This window comes from Ascaphus truei, chromosome 5 (genome assembly GCF_040206685.1).
Source record: "Ascaphus truei isolate aAscTru1 chromosome 5, aAscTru1.hap1, whole genome shotgun sequence".
In the NCBI taxonomy this organism is placed as follows: Eukaryota; Metazoa; Chordata; class Amphibia; order Anura; family Ascaphidae; genus Ascaphus; species Ascaphus truei.
The window spans coordinates 276,561,423-276,569,090 of NC_134487.1; the positions used below are offsets into that span (position 1 = coordinate 276,561,423).

Sequence of the window (7,668 nt, forward strand, 5' to 3'; positions counted from 1 at the left end):
GTGCTGACATGAGGAGAGGGTCTTGAGCACACAGGAGGACTGTGTGTTGACAACAAGACGCGAGGGGACCAGACCTCTCTATGCCTGGACACAAAGATTTCCTAAGCACACAACTGTGCTGACAGAGGAATAACCAGACTGATATTCCTGGGAGCGGCTTGGCTGCCAAGCGTGCAGCTGGAGAACTAGATAAGACTTTTCTTATATATTGCTCCCTGAGAAATATAATAAATGTTTCTGAGACTGGGAACTGGCTTATCCAGCCAGCCACAGATAGGTAGGGCACATACTGTCTAGTTATTCTCCAAAATGGAGTAGGTTTTCTTTTATGTCTTGTGTTGTACATTGTTTAAAGGAACAGGTTCAATAAAGCCATATATTAATTTCACTCTAACCGGTCTCCATTAGCATACCTCTGCACACAGCTCTTACAAGTAGGCAGATTTATTAATAAGGGGCTCACCAAAGCAGGAGGTGCACAAAGTAAAAAAAAAGTTGGAAACCACTGATCTAGAGACGGGATATATTGGGTGTTAAAGCTCAAGTTCAAGCAGTCGTTTATTAAAAAAAATATATTTTTTTTTTCATTCAATATGTGCATCAATAAAATCTGCACACTGACAAGTGATTAGCTAAGTTGCTGATCGATCCGTTCTCCTGTAATCAAATCGCTGAAGATTCGGTTGGCGGTTCACTAAGCATCTTGGGTCCTCTTCTGCTGCACTGCCAGTCAAAGTTCTGTGAGGAAGATCATGTGACCAGGCAGGCACTAGATTCAATTGGTTCACTGCTAGAGAGGGCAGGGCTCAAAAAGGTGATGCTGTTTCAGAAGCGGAAGGGGATGTGACTTTGTAAATGGTTGCTATAGGAAATAAAAATGCATGTTACATTAGAATACATTAAAATGTCTTTAAATATATATATTTTTTTTTTTAAATGCTACAAGTATTTTCTCATAGTACAGAACTGATTTATGTAGGATATTGCTTGAACGGCAGCTTTAATATATATCCACTTCTACTGGGACATGCTTGATTGATCTGGGATATTCACAGATATTGTGCAAACTTACCCCCTGGCTCACTGAACCCAGCTCTGTAAATGCTGACATCTCACTATCGGCATGCAAAGGGCACTGAGGACAGAGCAAAGGGCCTGTTGGATCCTGCTAAACACAGTTACTGAGCATAGGCAGCGGAGTCTGGGGCCTCCATTAACCCCTTCATAGACAGGACAAAGGTGTTCAAACAGGTGGTTTTGTGACTGTGTGGAGGCCAGACTCACCCATGCCTTGAGCCGTCCCTGTGTTCCCAATAACCACACCACACAACCTTCTTGGGGGGGAAATACAGTCACAGCTTTATTATAAGAACAACCTTTTATCACCACATGAAAAATATAACAATTTATTGCAACTAGAGACACAGCCAGATTGCTCCGCTACCATTAAACTAATAGTAAGTGAACCCCGCTACTGCTAAATTAAATTAAATATGTATGTAGGGTAAGGTGCTGTGGGTAATGAAGTAAGTAGAACAGCAAAGAGGCAAGAACCCAGCTATAGCACTCAGTACCCTACATGCAGTATGAAACTAATTAAAACTTATATCTTTAATGTTTATCTGATTAAAATAATGAGGTTTAAAATCCAAGGAAGGACACACATATTTAATCCCAAATTGAGTGCATATGACACTCCAGATTATAGGATGATATGAACAATTGAGGGGAATTAGATCAAGTGTTCAATAAAGGGCGCTGGTATGCAGTATTCCCTAAGTGGGAGTTCTTGGGTTAAAACAGAGATGAGGAGGTGGTGTAAAGAGCTGCCTATATAGAGCAAGTATAGCCCATGAAAATCAGGGCTAAGTAAATTAATTGCTGGCAGTAGATAGAACAGCTTACAGATACCAGAAAACGGCGTGGCTTGTTGTGTATGCCTGTGCACATATTCATGAATGTGCTCAACCGTCAGGTACTGTGCTTAAACATGAAGTCGTGAAGTAATGAGATATAAAATATACCCCTAAATAAAGGTGCAATCACTAAGGTACTACTGTTTTATTGCCACACCGCAGCACCACCATCACCTCACCCTCCTTCACCCTAGCCAGGGATCAGAGAGGGACACACTCATCCTCTTTACTCCAGGAGGAGCAGGGGCTGACACAGCCTCACCCTCTCAAGGCTGAGGGGAAGTCCCCTAAACTTTTAGGCTACTCCCCCTAGAAACTTCTGGAAGGGCAGGCTCATGGACTGTACCCACCTACAAGGGGCTGTACACAGGCCATGAGACACCACCTACCTTCCTTCACTTTCTGGAGAAGCAGAAAGGGGGGGGGGGTCAAGGGCCCACAGATTAACCTGCTAATGCCTGAATCTTAACAGGACTTACATAGCAGATACACTATGTGGGGAGAAACAGGTACAGCTGGACATACCCTGTTACATCTGCATATCCTTTATGTAGCACCAAAAGTAGTGCACATACCAGAAGTAGTTCCAGCCCTTTGTCTTCCTTTAAAAGCACACTACTTCCACTTCTTGGTTGACAGTTTGAAGTTCCTTGCGGAGCACAACTGAGATACCTGTGAGATACATTAATAGCTACATATGTGAGCAGCTTAAAAGTAGGATGTGACATTAATAGTACCCATCAGCTGGTTCAGCTCACACTACTAGAACTGTGGCCTAGAAAAGCTGTGGTTGCGTTTCCTGTTGCCATCACACCATTCCAGTTGTTGGGTTGGTACCGTAGGCTTACCAACTCTATATAGTTGGTATGAAAATCCTTTTAAGGAAGTGGGATGGGAGTCATTTAAATACACTTTCCATATCCATTAGCATAACTAGGTACCTCAGCTATGCTCCTTTTTCAGCACAGACATTTCTCCCTAATTTATTTAGAGGAACGTTTGAAGGGTTATATATACAAATGGCAACTGCTCATAAAATTAGAAAGGTCTCCCTGTCCACCAATGGATTCTTAAAAATCTGTCAGGATTGTATGCAATTATAAATTTTAATGAATCTGTCTGGATTTTCACGTATGCAATCCACATGCGAATTTTAATTTGCTGTAACAGATGTGTGCAGAGGTATGCAAATGGAGACTGTTTTAGGTTGAAATTATATCTTGACTTTATTGAGCCTGTTCCTTTATCCAGGCAAAACATGCAAAAACAACAAAATAACAACTCCCTCACCCCCCCCCCCCCCTTTGTAAGGGCTAACTTGCTTCCCCAGACCCTATCTGCAGGACTGGAGGGATATTCCCATTACCAGCCTATCACCCCAAAGGCTCAGGAAGTACATTAAAAAGTTAGCCCTCCATGTCAGTCTCTGGCAAGTACCTGGGTCCTCTGTCCAGGAAATATAGGTCTCTGGGTGTCTTGATCTCAGCACAGCCTTTGTGCACAAGACAGTGTCGGTGTGCAGGCTTCTCTGCTCTCCTTCTGTCAGCCCAAATGTGAGCTAAGGAATCTCTCTCCTGTTTCTCACACCTGGCTTTTTCTAAAAGTCCTAATCAGCCAGGTGGTGTCTTGTTGATTGCCTGTGTGCAATTAATCAGCACACTTCTGGATTTAGAGGCAGTTTCTTTCAAACAGTGATAAGTCCCTGTTACAGGGACGTATTTTGTCAAAATAATTCGGGGAATTCCGGAGTACGGATTTTGACAGTTTCGCCCATCCCTAATCACCCGCAACAGAATCCTCACAACTCTACTCCATATCTACCTGCCCACCCTCCCCCATAACCCAGCCCCCTGGGGCCCTCACTAACTGCCGTATCCCCACCTCCCTTGCCACCCTCCCTCCCAACCCGGTCCTCTTCTGGGCTGTCCTAGAGCCTCTTCATGCACCTTCAGCCATCCTCTGATGGGATGAGCCTCAGCGGAGGCCAGGAGCACCACTGCCAGGCCGTTCCCTTCTGCGGGGCCTGCTGCGCCTCTCTGTTGCCTGCATGTGGCCTGTCCCTGTCATGTGACACTCTGGAAGCCACACCCCCATTCCCCCTCTGCTTGCTGCGGCCTTGCCCTGTCCCGCTCTCCGCCCTGGGGCACTTTTATCTCCAGGCTTCCGTTGCCGCTGAAGCCTGCATCGCTGCCGGAGCCCGCCGACAATGCCGGCTCGCCTCCATACCGCTGGTTGACCCCCCCTCCCTGGCAGAAACTCCTCACGTCGAACCCTCGGGTCAGCACCGCCTCGCGTTTTCCTGCAACTCTCTTACCCGCTTCCATTCTGCCATCTTCGACCACTGGACCTCGCGCCACATCCTCTGCTGGGCCATTCGACTTCGTCCTTCTTCCTCCACGGTGCACAGCCATGCCTAGGACTCAGGAACAGGATACAGCACACAGGAACCAGGAAACTCCAGTCGGGGAACTTCACTGCAGATGGATCCTTGTAGAAAGTGGTAGTTAAAGCTGCAGTTCAACCAATAGCGTACATTTGTATTTTTATTTTTAAATGAATCTGTTCTGTACTATAAGAAAATACTTGTTACATTTAAAAAAAATAACAATTTTAAAGACATTTTTAATGTATTCTAATGTAACAGGCATTTTTGTCATATAGCAACCATTTACAAAGTCACATTCCCTTCCCCTTCTGAAACAACATCACCTTATTGAGCCCTGCCCTCTCAAGCAGTAAACCAATTAAATCCAGTGCCTGCCTGGTCACATGATCTTCCTCACAGAACTTTGGCTGTCAGTGCAGCAGAAGATTACCCAAGATGCATTTAGTGAACCCCCAGCCGAATTTCAGCCTTCGATTACAGGAGAACGGATCGATCAGCAATTTAGCTAATCACTTGTCAGCGTGTAGATTGTATTGATGCACATACTGAATGGGGGGGGGGGGAAAGCTTGAACTGCTGCTATAAATTCCCCTCTAATCCCCCCACCCCTAACCTAACCTCACAGCTGCTTACAGGACCAGGGCTTTCACATTGGAATTGCAGAATAGGAGATAATATTGCTATTGTTAGTGGCACTATGTCAGTTTCATGTACAGTAGGGAACAAGCTTTAATAAATATACACAGGCCTGGATTTCTAAACATTACAATGTGATAGTGCTTTTCATATTATTAGTACAAGCTTGTGAAGCTGTACAAGGCCATCCCCACACAGCTTAGCAACAACATACTGGAGTCGTGATACTTATTTATGTATAAAATGTTTACAAGTAATACATTGAGAGTTACCTCTTGTTTTCAAGTATGTCCTGAGCACAGAGTTATGATGAAAATACTTTGTTCCCTAAAGTGAACAGGGTTTATACATTGTATATAAAGACATTGCAAGAACCGTTAAAGATAAAATATGTTATAGGCGTATTTATCAGTTACAGGCCAGCTTAAAATGTGATACAGTGAAAGCGTTCAGCCATAGAACACCTACCCTACCATTTTCTAAAATGTATCACATTTTTAAGATGGGTGCAACTTGAGTTCCAGAGTTGTGGCAATCAGGCCAGCCTAAATAAAGCTTTTTTTTATTTTTTTTATTTTAAACAAAAATTACAATTTACCCTTTTCCACAGAAAAACATTTTTTTATATCGGTTTTTATTTCCAAAATTGAAGGATATCACAATATAGCATGTGACCATGATGGGGAAAAAAATGAAAGTAAAGGCATTTATACAAAGTCATATTTTTTTCTCTTCGACTGGCTATGGAAGACGAGATCTTAAAATGGTAAGAAATAACAAGTATCCCGGCACTGCAATAATTTGACTCGAAATCCAGAGGTTCGGGCCTGACTGCCCCTCATCCTTGGCTATCATTTTTAACTCCCTGATAAAAAAAAAATCCCTCTATACCAATGCAAGTCAGTGGTAGATGAAACATTCTCCATAATTTCCCTCATACATCTCCCTAAAGCAGCTTTACCGTTTTGGCTGGTATGTCTGTGATCCTAGGCCCGGAAGGAAGGGAACCTGTGATTCAATTGAGATGGCATCAGGTGGTTAATGTTGCCACATAGCTTCTGATGCATGAAGATGTTAATACAGCACATGTGTATCTGGTCTCAGCTGTTTTTGGGAGGTTAGTGCCCACCATCCCCCCCCCCCCAAGGATTAAGCTCGCCTCTCCCCACTTTCCAAGTTGGCAGGTCAGTTTCATTTTGCTGGGTTATGACAGATCCAATGCAGGTCATTGTTCCTGTAATTATACAGGCAAATAAGAATTTTAACTCAAGGAGTGTTAGGACCTGCTACGGTCATGCCTTGAAAGTGACAGCAGGCTTAACATGCTTTGGCCAAAGGGTTAAACTAAATGACCCTTTTACAAGAGAATATATAGGTATTGCACTGTGTATTTTTGTCACATTGGAAGTAGCTTTGGGCTTCTCTGTTTGTTTGATGTTAATACAGGCCTGGTTTTAAAATTGGTGATTGTTTATGTAAAACAGGGTGCCAAGCTTAATGAATGGAAGTAAAGGCGTGCTAAAGCTTAGCACCCTTTTGGGCATGTGGTCCTAAGGTCCTTATTTTTATTTGATGGCTTTATATATTGATTGACAGAAGAAAAAAAAGAAAAAACGAATGCCAGGTAATGGTTAATGTATGACAGATAGCAATGTACAGTATAATGTCAACAATACAGAAAAAGAGAAAGAGCAGGGGAAACAATAATACTTCTTCATGGAAAGGGTGGTGGATTTGTGGAATCGCTTCCTGAAAGAGGTGGTAGGGGCTACTATACTAGGGGAATTCCAACATGCTTGGGGTACACACACAGCCGCCAACAGAAATCTTGGGGCCTAGAATAAATGAAAAGAGAAGAGCTCACAGCGCCCTGGGGGGCTTGAGAGGGTGGGGGAGTGAAATGTGGGCTTGAGGGGAGAGATGGATATCAGGGCCTGGAAAGGGTTGTTATGGGCCTGGGGATGGTGGGAGACTAGGTGGGCAAAGTGGTTCCCATGTGCCATCAAATTCTATGTTTCTATAACCGTCTGTCAGGAATCGACGTTCTCCTCGCTTTCCACACAGAGCACCCCCTCTCCGCAGGGAGTCCCTGCACCCACAAAACATTCCTGCCTTACCGTCCTCCACGGCTCCTCGCCCCTGCCGCCGTCGCGGGATCACTCCCCTCGGCGATTCCTCTGCTCAGCGCCGGGCGTGCCCACGCCCTTCTGGACGCACACCTACACGCACGCCAGCCCCAGACGTTATGTGCATGCATTCCCAGCTTACAGAGCACACGCCTAACAAAGCACTTTTAACCACTGCTCTTGCAGTGAGGCGTTGCCCCCAAGCATCACACAGTTCCATGCAAATCAATGATTACACTCAGCTGGGCTGTAACACCTCCCTCCTATCAGGGAGGACACCTTGCAGTCCTCCAGGCCTGCCCCCTTTTCCCATTGGCCTGCCCAGCTTTATTATGCCTGTGCTTCCCATCACTCGTCGCTCGACATAGTTCTGTATGGAAGCATTTGACTACTCTCTCAGTGACTCCTCAGGTATTGACGCGGATTGGACGACTACCCCCTCTGGCTCTCGACTTCGGCTCTACTTGGACTTCGTGACTTCTGGCATCCCTGTAACACGGCTTATACCTTCGATCATCCGCAACTCTCCTATCCCTGATCTTGGCAACGGCAAATACTACTCCTCCTCTACTACCGGTACCGGCAAGAATTGTCTTCATTACTA

The 7,668-nt window shown here is 44.8% G+C and overlaps 1 long non-coding RNA gene across 4 annotated transcripts; it reads right to left on the reverse strand.

Moving 5' to 3' along the window:
- Positions 1-217: 217 nt before the first annotated feature.
- Positions 218-7,274, reverse strand: LOC142494581 (uncharacterized). Of its 4 annotated transcripts, none has more exons than XR_012801544.1 (4): positions 7,056-7,274; positions 5,900-5,946; positions 4,231-4,426; positions 218-862 (listed from the first exon to the last, which is right to left on the reverse strand). It is a non-coding gene; the product is annotated as an uncharacterized LOC142494581 (long non-coding RNA). The 4 variants fall into 4 exon arrangements; XR_012801545.1 differs by having other exon boundaries at positions 4,231-4,403; positions 7,056-7,273; XR_012801546.1 differs by lacking the exon at positions 5,900-5,946 and having other exon boundaries at positions 7,056-7,272.
- Positions 7,275-7,668: the final 394 nt, after the last annotated feature.